This window comes from Maylandia zebra, linkage group LG5, assembly GCF_041146795.1.
Source record: "Maylandia zebra isolate NMK-2024a linkage group LG5, Mzebra_GT3a, whole genome shotgun sequence".
NCBI classification, from domain to species: domain Eukaryota; kingdom Metazoa; phylum Chordata; class Actinopteri; order Cichliformes; family Cichlidae; genus Maylandia; species Maylandia zebra.
Window position 1 is genome coordinate 25560315 of NC_135171.1, and position 11274 is coordinate 25571588.

The 11274-nt window shown below is 39.2% G+C and overlaps 1 long non-coding RNA gene across 1 annotated transcript; it reads left to right on the top strand.

Annotated features, from left to right (window-relative positions):
- Positions 1 to 6371: 6371 nt before the first annotated feature.
- Positions 6372 to 11071, top strand: LOC106676406 (uncharacterized). Its single transcript, XR_003024229.2, has 5 exons — positions 6372 to 6580; positions 7179 to 7230; positions 8561 to 8708; positions 8962 to 9130; positions 9242 to 11071. It is a non-coding gene; the product is annotated as an uncharacterized LOC106676406 (long non-coding RNA).
- The last annotated feature ends 203 nt before the right edge of the window (positions 11072 to 11274 follow it).

Sequence of the window (11274 nt, forward strand, 5' to 3'; positions counted from 1 at the left end):
CTTCCGGTGACAGAGGTGGGGAGGAATGAGTCGCAGGAACTCAAACTCACTCACAGGAGTCCTTTAGGCATATAGGTCACCTGCTCAGAGCTAGGTGAACCATAGTGGAACTGAGCAAACATTGCACATTTAGTCCAATACAACAAAGTTGTGACTGACTGTAAACTAATGAAAGAAAATACTGTACAAGTCACCTTATCAGTGTTCATAGCAAAAGTCATGTCACACTGGTCCATTAGACCAACTTCTCTGGTAAACGTGTTTGTAGGGTGTCGATTTCACACCACTTATTTTGTTCTTCACACTTTAGACAGATGTCGACTATGTTTTTGTAACTTCCTTTAAAGAAAAAAAATGGTTTAGGGCTGTTCAAAAAGAAAATAAAAGTGCAGCTGAATTTCTTTAGTGACAACTGCGGGGGCATGTCTCAAACTACACATTGTTGTTGATGCAAACAGGAGCAAAGAGCTTGTATTTGCATTATGAGTTTATGAAATTGATGTGGAATAAAATCAAGAAAGTGCAGTTGTACAACTAAAGTCTCTGATCACTGTGAGCACTATCATTGTGTACTTCCAACTTCACACAGTGTGCAATGAAGTTGCTTCCAGACAGTAGTCACTTTATGCTTTGAAATGTGACTTTTCCAGTTGCTCTTATGTCTGTCCTGGCAATTCTGATTAACTACATTCACCACTCATTTGTATTTCAGTTGCTCCCAAAAAAAATGTTCCAAACCCAACTAATGAGACAAAAGGCTGAAATGTAGGAGCACAGTCTGGTTGAAAAGAAGATGATGCTTTAAGCTGTACAATCGTCTTAAGAATAAAAAGAAAAAAAAACAAACATTTTTTCAGACGCCATGGCGGAGCTGAGGCACCTGCCGGTGATAAAGTTGGGAGAGGGAGGCTGGGCAAACCTTCCAAGCACATGTCCTACAGGAGATGTTAACAGACAGCATCGTGATTGGGATAATAACAATAATCAGGCCTACACTGTTATGTGTGGCTGTGTGCAGACAGGAATAGGACCCAAGGTGCAGACTCCGGAGACAGTCGTGAACTCAAAACAGCTTTAATGTAAAACTCAAAATATAACATAACTGGAAAAAATCAAAATAAACTTTAAACCGGAGGACTGACAGAACACACAGCTAGGTAAACGGTAGATCGCAACACAGACACAGAGAAATACAGGGCTTAAATACACAGAGGGAGCAATCAGGGAATGGGTAACAGGAGGGAAACACAGCTGGGGCAAATCAGAACTGACGAGACAAGGAAGCGTCAACTGAACACACTGAATGGTAAATGGCCTGCATTTGTATAGCGCTTTTCTAGTCCCTAAGGACCCCAAAGCGCTTCACACTACATTCAGTCATTCACCCATTCACACACACATTGGCGATGGCAAGCTACATTGTAGCCACAGCTGCCCTGGGGCGCACTGACAGAGGCGAGGCTGCCGGACACAGGCGCCACCGGGCCCTCTGACCACCACCAGTAGGCAAACACGGGGTTAGTATCTTGCCCAAAGATATTTGGCATGCAGCCAGGAGGCAGCCTGGGATCGAACCACCGACCTTCTGATTAGTGGCTGACCTGCTCTGCCACCTGAGCTACAGCCACCCCAAAGAGATAAGACAGAGACCTTCAAAGTAAAACAGGAAACACAAAACACAGACTGAACAAAGACACAGACTCACATGCAGGCACTACAGAGGGAACAGAGACGTGGGACCAGGGCAGACACAGACACTGACTGGACACAGGGATATAACAACTAAGGATACACAGAGACGCGAACTAGACAAGGGGATACAGCTGACAGGGGAGGCAGAGCAACTAGAGAAGACAGACATAAACCAAAAGACAGAACTCTAACAAAGAAACAGCAGCATCACCGCCTGCAGCATCACTGCCTGGTCCCGCAGCTGTCACGCCTTCATGCGAGCCTGGTCCTGCCTCGCCTGTGTGTCTTCATCCTCGCCTGGTCCTGGCTCACCTGGTCCTGCCATTGCTACACCGTCCTCAGGTCCAGCTCGGCCTGTACCACCTCGCCTTTGCTGGCTGCTTTCCAGGCCTCTAGTTGGATGACATGGTCATCGAGGTCGGCCTTCTGAACGAGGTCGTCGCCCCTGCTGCCTTCCACGTGGCTGGCCTCCGGACCTGTCCTGTCGCCGCCGCTGGCTTCGCGGCCGGCCTCTGGACCTGCTTTGTCGCCGCCACTGCATTCCACGTGGCCGGCCACCTGATTGGTTTTGTCTGTGTCGCTGCTGCTGCTGTCCACATGGCCAGCCCCCTGAACTGTTTTGGCCCTGTGCTGTCAACCTCCGGGTCGACCCCCTGAACTTTTCTTGGACTTGTGTTAAGCTCCAGTCCAGTTTTGTTTTGTATCAATGATGTATTCCTGGACTCTTGAGTTCTTGAATAGTTTTCTTGTTTTATGGACTATTCTGGACTCTTGCTCCTTGTTTTTTGTTTTGTTTCTTTTTGTTTATTTTGAAGGATTGTGTCTTATGTCAGTGTCCAGCTTTGCTCCTCCTGTCTCGTTAGTCCTATTTCTCCCAGCTGTGTCTCCCTCCGGTTGCCCATTCCCTGATTACCACCCTGTGTATATTAGCCCTGTGTTTTCCTGTGCTCAGTGTCGCGTCGTACCCTCAGATCCTGCCTGTGTGTTCCAGTTTGCGTTTTCATGGTTTGATTTCTGTTTTTGTTTGGTGCCAGCAATAAAGCTGTGGTCCTCAGTTACGTTTCCGTCTCAGAGTCCTCCATTTGGATCCACATCTCCACCTGTCCGCACACAGAGACCTGACAAATGTAGCCTCATGGGCAGTGTAAGCTATTAAGAATTGACTGTACACTGTGTTCGTGTTTTCCTCCGAAACCTGTTGGAGCAGCCTTTCACCGCCTCTCTCTGTCTCTCGCTAGCAAAGTTGACCCAGACAAAGTAAAGCTAGTTTTCAATTATTAGCCCGACACACAACCCGACGTTTTAGCCAGAGGTCCCTTTACTACGGTAGGGAGCCGTGGACCTTTTTTCTATCTGCGCCGAACAGTTTTCTTTACGAGATCCCTGCAAAAATCACACAGCAATAGTCCTGTAGTTGTAAAAAGCATGATAATATATTAAGTAATCCAAAGTATTCAGAATACGTTACACTTATTGAGTAACATAACGGAATATGTGTATAGGATAAAGGTCTAATCATCTCTTAGTTTATCCAGATTGCACAGAGTGTATATTTGTTAATAATTTGAATCATTTTGGATAAGGAGAAGTGTAAGATAATGGGGAATTTCAGTTTTTACTTTATAATTTGTTTAGTGTAAGATTTACAGTTAAATTGTATTTTTTCTTGCCTTATTTAATTTTTACGTACTGTTCCTTTAACACACGGTAACTGTGCACGGGGGGAGCGACGGGCAGTGTGGAGCTACGGGGGCTTTAACTAGCTGTGGAGAAAAAACGTTTCTTACCGTGTTTACAGTGTACAGGAACATCCAAATGGATCACTGTATTTCAAACTGTGGAAATAAATGTTTGCCTGTTTGTTTTTCGACTACAAGCGGACTTTGTGGATTATGTTCAACTGCACTAAGACACGCGTACGGCCTGACTACCAGCTAGTGCTTCCGCGGTAATAATATGTTACAAAATACGTTTTGGGGCATGTATTCTGTAGTGGAATACATTTTAAAAGTAATCTTCCCAACACTGACCATATGTACTTTGTTCTCTGATTCACCATTCTTTGCTGGTCTTACACTGGATGGTTCATTGGTATAATTTTATCTGTTAATCTGGTTTTACAAATTAAATTCTGCTTTCAACTGTTTAAACTGGTGTTTAAAATCTTAAAATCATGAAAATAATTTAACGTTCGATCATTTGGAAAAGGGCTCGAGGTGATTAAGTGATTTTTTTTTTAAAAAGCAGAAAATATATATTTTGTATGATGATTTTATGGCCGATTTTGTGTGTATTTTTGTCCACAAGGTGTCGAAAGGGTGCAAAATTTGAGGAGGGCACAAAGGTTACATTTTAAATGATCAGACAAAAGAGGGTTTTCAGGGAATACTGTTAAATGCCCAGTTTCTATGACGTATGTCAGAAAAATATCAAGAGTGGGATTAAAGTAGTGGGTTAGATCATTTACATTTTGACAGAAGCCAACTGAATCTAAGTTAAGTGGAAATACTATGAGCTCCAATATATAACCTCCTGAGAACCAGCCTCTTTATTTATGTCTTCTGTAATGGACATGGTTTTGGTCTATATCTTTTGACTTATTTGAGCTACCCTACTAAGTCATAATGTACAAAACAGAGGACATCCTGGGATTTCCATTGAGATCTAACATGTTTGCGTAGCCTCTTTTAAATCCAAAGGAAGGAAATCACAGAAAAAATTCAGTGGGAAGATGAATTTTTCCACAGTTCTCAGGAGAATATTTAAGTCATGGTTCTGTCTTGGGGAACTGAAGCCCAAGTATTTCATGCAGTAAGCGTTTTCTTTGTGAAGTTGCATTTTAGCTCTGTAAATAACAGCATAATGTTCTCCATGGGTTCTCCAGACCCTTTCATGTCTGTCACACGTGCTCAGGGTGAACCTGCCCATATATTCCATGCTGCCCATTTGAGGACATTGGGCCCCTTATGCCACCCTCATCAAGTCTGTTTCTGATTTTTTGGTCATCATGGTAAATGGTGAATGGACTGGTTCATATATAGTGCTTTTCTACTCTATCAGCACTTCTCTGCCGTGTTCTGTCATTTGTACAAACCTTTTTAGCAGTTCAGAATCAGCACAGCATTTTAAAATATGTTTAGCAAGCAAAGCAAAAATAGATAAATAAACAAACATACTGTAACTACAGGGGTCCAACAAAGAATGGCCACGCATCATACTGATGTCTTCGGAAATTTATTTCTCTCTTTCTCTCACTCTTATTGTCTTCAGACACCGTGAAAACTGAAGAAACACAAAGTCTACAACATAAATGTTTTGAGCTTATCAGTCTCTCATATCAGTGTCCATAAACAGTCTTGCACAATAATGGATATCACAAAAATGTCCTCTCATTACCAGTGTAAAACACGTATGCACGTATACAAACAATATACATGAAACCATACCGTGTGCGCCTCTTGGACCACATGCAGAATAACATTAACGTTGAGGCTGTAGATGCATCTGTAGCCATGTATCCATGCTAGCTACACAATACCATGGTTGTGCTCTCAACCAAACTCTGGTCATGTGACCATTACAAACTCTACCTCATACAAACTCTACAGCACTTTACATATTTAACAAACCCATATTTTGTAATCACATATTTTAAACATGATTTTAATTAATGTTACACTTTTATCCTCTTATCTTATAAATAAATGAACTAAATTAAGCATGAATCTATCACAGAAACATATGAAATAACCAACTTTATTTTAACTGTCTCAGGGACAGTTACACATACAAAATCACTGCTCAATAGACGAAGGAAAGAAAAGAGGAGAAAGAGCATACACCAGGAAGTTAGATTGGAGGATTCCTATCAATGACTGTACACTGTAAAAAAGATCCGTATATTTAACAGTGAAAGACAGTAAAAATACGACAGGAAAAACCTGTTAACTATAAAACAGTTTAAAACTGTTGATTTGATATGAAATTGCCGTAAATAAAGAAATGTAGAAAAACCGTAATATGTACATTTTTTCTCTGAAAAAAATACATAAACCTACTGTAAATCACTCTTGCATAGTTTTTTTAACGGAAGATTCCAATAAAGTTTAGAACAGGCAAACACAATTTTTTTTACATTTATTTATTGAAAAAAATACAGGTTTTAATTGCTGAATGTAAGCATGGTTGTGCTGGTAATGGATACATGCTGTAATATGACTTTGTGATTTTTGCATTAATTTCACATAATAATAATAATAATGGATTAGATAGTGATTTTCAAGAAGCCCAAAGCACTTTACATTAAATCCATTCTTGATTCATAGCACCTTTAATACAGCATATTCATATAACAGCTACATATGTCCCAAGATCTTTATACAAGAAATGTATTAGGGCAATTTTTGGATGTAGTTTTTGTAAAGAATATGGGATGTAGCTGTTAAATCTACATTCTGTTGAACTCAATAAACCATGAGTTTAAAATGTAAAAGCTAACAACAACTTGAGAGACCTACAGCTAATGATAGACATACTATATTATTGAGTGAATTCATTTAATCCCAAAAGTGTTAAAACAATAATCTGTTGTCTGTTCTATTTATTCATAGTTAATTATCTTATGAAGAAAAAAGATTTTAAAAGCACCTCCTCCCAAAACTAGGCGTTTTCCGCTGACGTTTAGAGCACCGTTTCACATCAAGGCGCCTGATTTCAAACGGGCCAATCAGCGCACTGCATCAGGCTCCACCGCAGATAACGTCTGTACAGCTCCACACACAAGTTTTTCTTTGGACTACGGCAGCACGCTATCTTCATTTTCGTGGACTTGTTTCTCTCTTTTTTTTTTTAATTTAACGTCTGCTACAGCTCGTCTTCAGTTACTACGGTAAGAAAATAATCCAACTTGGTTTATTTATCGACAGCATTGTGTTGCAGGCAGTGAAGGCACAAATGATAAATTTACGTTAGCTTTAGCTCGTTTCTAGCATTAGCGTTAGCTACATCAGGCTGAAAAGAGCCTTGCAAAACCAGCAGTGCGCGTTTTGAGACGTGTTTTGGAGATGGGTGTATTAATGGAAACCGTCTAATTAGTATAGCTATATTTTAATGCTTTGTCTAAATGCAGCCTGGATTTTCCCGCCTTGTTTGACATCCGGCTGAAGCTTTAAGTTAGCTAGCCTCGCAGCTGTGTCATATTGATTATGTATTTTTGCAGCATATGTGGAGAATCGGTTCAGTCCGTGAAAGCTTATGTTTTGCATTGCAGACTGCATCGTAATGAACCCCGGTGTATTTTTAAATGTGTTGAAGTAAGTTGTAAGCAGGTGTTTTCTGGATATGCTGCTTTAAAGTCTCACTTCTACCGCCACCACACTGGTACCGCAACTGTTTCTCAGAATGCTACCTTAATGGGTTTGAATTGCACTGTCTCACTTTGTGAATGCCAATGTGAGGGAACTAAAGCTTTGATTGCTCACTTACAGGAACACATAGAAGAGGGACGGCATGTAACTTGTCCAGTGAGAGGATGCCAAAGTGAGTTCTCTGTAAAATCTACATTTACCTCCCATATGTCTAGAAAACACAAACGTTAGGAAAATGTGATTTGTGGTTTAAACAAAGATACTCTGAGTCCATCTACAAGTGCCACCATACACATACAGGAAGGTGCCAGTGTATCAGATATAGAAGACCCTGGTATGGATGGGTCTAATTTCAGTGACCTGTATCTCAGACATGCATGTATGTTTTACATTAAACTACAGGGACAGCATCTTCTGCCAGCATCTACCATTCAAACCATTGTTGAAGAAATACAAAATATACATGAATTGGGACAGATGTATACATTGAATAGACTAAGGTCATTCATAGCCAGGGGAATGGCCCATATGCTATAAGAACAGCATTGGGTTGGGTCATAAGTGGGCCCATGGAAGATGGTAAAAGCAACTTGGACAGCGAGCACCCACCAACAGTTGTAAATAGGATATCTGTTTGTAAGCTGGAGGAAATGTTGAAAAGTCAATATAACTATGACTTTAATGAAATGGTTACAGAGGAAAAGGGTTTGTCAAGGGAGGACCTTAAGTTCATGAAGATCATGGAAAAATCTGCAACAATGGAAGATGGACACTACTGTTTGAAGTTACCTTTTAAAAAGGATAACATAAAGATGCCAAACAATTTCTCCATAGTTAAACAAAGATTGCAAAGTCTACAACGAAAACTTCTCAACAATGAACAGTTGCATAAAGAATATAAAAACTTTATGGACGAGATGATAAGAGACGCACGTAATCGGCGTCAGGTGTGTCATTGAGAAGGCAAACAGTTTGTGACCGTTGCGCTGTTATGCTAAGTCGATACGGAATAAAGAACAAAAAGGACAAGATGCATACTGCTGGAATTATTGGACTGTTAACTTAATTCATGCATACCAGTGACATCGCGTCACCCCCGTTAACGACCACCTCAGTGGCTTCAAGCGTAGGCTTGGCCTCTATAGTCACTTCTAAAAGATATGTCAGTTTCAGATGAAGACATAAAAATCTGTGACACAGTAAAACAATCTGACTTGTTCTCAGCTTGTCACACTGGGCCCCTGAGAACTGCTTATTCAAGAGTCCAGTGCTTTAAAGATGTGTTCAAGTATGTTGAACCCAGAAAAGTGTTTTTGGGCAGGGACGAGAACAGGATGGAGAGATTTGCCTATTGTGTTCCTCTGCTAAATATTTTGAAGGGTATGTTGGAATCAAGTTTTTGGCAAGGTCTCATATCAGTGAATCTTAATAATGTTTCAAGACCAGATGTTCTCAGGGACTGTTGTGATGGTAACGTGTTTGTGTCAAACAAATTTTTTCAGGAAAATCCACATTGCCTCAAGCTGGTTCTATACCAGGATGCATTTGAAGTAGTGAACCCACTTGGTTCTGCCAAAAAGAAGCACAAGGTTTTGGCTGTGTACTTCTCTCTACTCAACATCCCACTAACACCCTTCATCATTGTTTGCGGTAAGCTGAAAGAGCAAAATTCAACTTTTTTTTTTCCTGTTGTAACTGTTCTTGTACTCTTGGCTTGTTTAGTTTCATGTTCTGTTGCTTCCTCACTAATACACTGGATAACACAACCATATAAGTTCAACTAGTAACATAACTCATCCTATGATCCATGTAACAAGTATCTCTGTATTTCTATATATGACTGACATTAAAGCTCTTGTTATTAAAGTTTTTAATTTGTTGTTGTTGTTGTTTTAATTCTCAGGTTCCTCCTGCTTCGCTGCTGAGACATTCATGTTGAGCATTGACAAGAAGACTGTCAACGACCGCATCACAACCTTCACCTCTGCTATCTGCCTAATGTTTGGCAGTTACTACTGCTTTAACATACACTACCCTGTAGAACTGCGATCAACACTGGAGTTCCTTCAACGGTAAAATTTATTTTATTATGGATTTATTTTTGTGCTTTTCAAACTTGGCCATTTGATATCCCACCTCAGGTTGTTAATTTCCTCAATCTCTCTCGCCCTTTTTTCATGAAGGTGTTTCTTTTCTATAAATTCTGAGAGAGGCACCAAGGTTGAATCCAAGAAGAAAAAAAGTGTTCTCAGTCAATCCCAGAGTCCTCACTCTCATCTCGGACATTGCTGACCATGAGTGGATCTAGTCCTAACCCTCTTGTTTGAGACAAAGTGATAAAGGTATACTATGTTACATACTCTACAGATGTTCTGTTTTTGAAACAATTGTTACATTTCTGATTGTGAGTGGGAAGTTTAACAATGTGAAGTTTTACTAGACACAATTTGTAAAAGTACATGGTCTACTTTTGATTCACTGTTTTATATCTGAAAAATGTATCTGGTAAAAATGTGGTAAACCTGCGATTTTGTTTCTTGGATTTTAATTTTCCCAGTTTTAAAGATATTTGTATTCCAATAGTGTAAAAGTATGCTGCATGTACATTGCTGGCATTTTGTAGTTATCCAAAAATTTGCAGTTGAAGTTCTCAAAACAAGTGTAAAGTTTTTGTTTGTTACCTGATGCAGTTTTAAGATGTACATTTTCAGGTTTACTGCTCAGTTCTGTGTGCAAAATATGTGGGTGTAAACTTGTTCCTGTAATTTCTTCAATTCAGATTTTCTTTCAATTATAGAAAAAATGTTTAATTCTCTATATTTGTATTTGGATAATTTGAAAAGTCAAGATTCTACGTGTACTGACATTTATGTAGTGAGAACAGCACCAAAACACTTAAAGGTGTCTGAATTGTCTGCTAAAGGTAATGTGAAGTATAATGTGTGCTCAACTTACAGCACTGGTTTTGCACAGTTTGAACAGAACTTGTAAGAATTCTGTGATTCCTCACTGTTACTGTCATGGAGATAACTAGTAACTATTTGTGATTTGTTGAGTACAAATGTAAATGTTTGATGTTCAAAACATCAAAGATGTTAAATAAAATACTTTTTTGGAAATTTAAGGTGGACATTTTTGTGTTACATTTAGTAATTTGAATAAAATCATGGTTTGTGTATTAAGCTTACAGAGTAGAACACTTAAGAGCACTCTAGTCTAAAAACGGTTACAGAATAAAATTGTATTTTATTATTTTTTGATAGTTAATTTTACAGGGAAAAAATGTTGTTTTCTGTCACAAACTTTATTTTATGTTATTTTCATGTTAATTCTAGAGAAAAACATTATTTTTTTCTTCAAGTTAAAACATTTTCTTCTACGGTAAAATATTGACCCTAGCACTGTTTTTAACCGTAAAATCAACAATAACAATACCTTGTTACCGTTAAAGAAGAAAATGTTTCACCCGTAATTTTACGGTAGATTTCTGGCAACCACAGCTGCCAGCGTTTCACCGTAAAATCTACAGGGTTTTTTTTTTTGGTTTTTTTTTTGTTCTTTTACAGTGTAAGGTCAGAAAGATTAAGTTTCCTTGGTGAATAGTTTGTGTTTTTGTAATGGACTAAAACATTTGTTTCCACTTCTATGTTGAAAACATGCCCCCACAGTGGAATATGTGTGTGGGGGGTTATGGATTTATCTAGAAATTGGTCACTGGGAACTTATTAAATGAGAAATTCTGTAAATAAATGTGCTCGTTATTCTGTGAATTATGCAATAAGCATCCCTTGGACTTCAAGGGGCCACCGTTGTCTTTATGTTACTTTAGTTAGACTATTGTAATGTAGAGTAGTGAGCGGCGTGATGTTATGATCAAGGTTAAAAGTGTGTGTGTGTGTGTGTGTGTGTGAGAGAGTGAGAGAGAGTAAGACAGAGAAGGTGATATGCTGTTTTTGCTCTGTACAGCATGAAAACATGTGGGTCCACCTGTCTGTCAAGCAGATTTCTATCTATGGTAAAAAATAAATAAAATTTGTAGAATGGTTCTCATTTAGCACTTTTCTGCTCTATCTCAGCACTCAATGCCTTTACACTATGCTCATGATCATCCATTCACACCAACACCGCCCCTCTTCCCCTCTTTATAGCTAACATTCACACACACCAATGGATGCATCACAGAGTAACTTGCCGAAGACAGGTGTAACCGACCCAG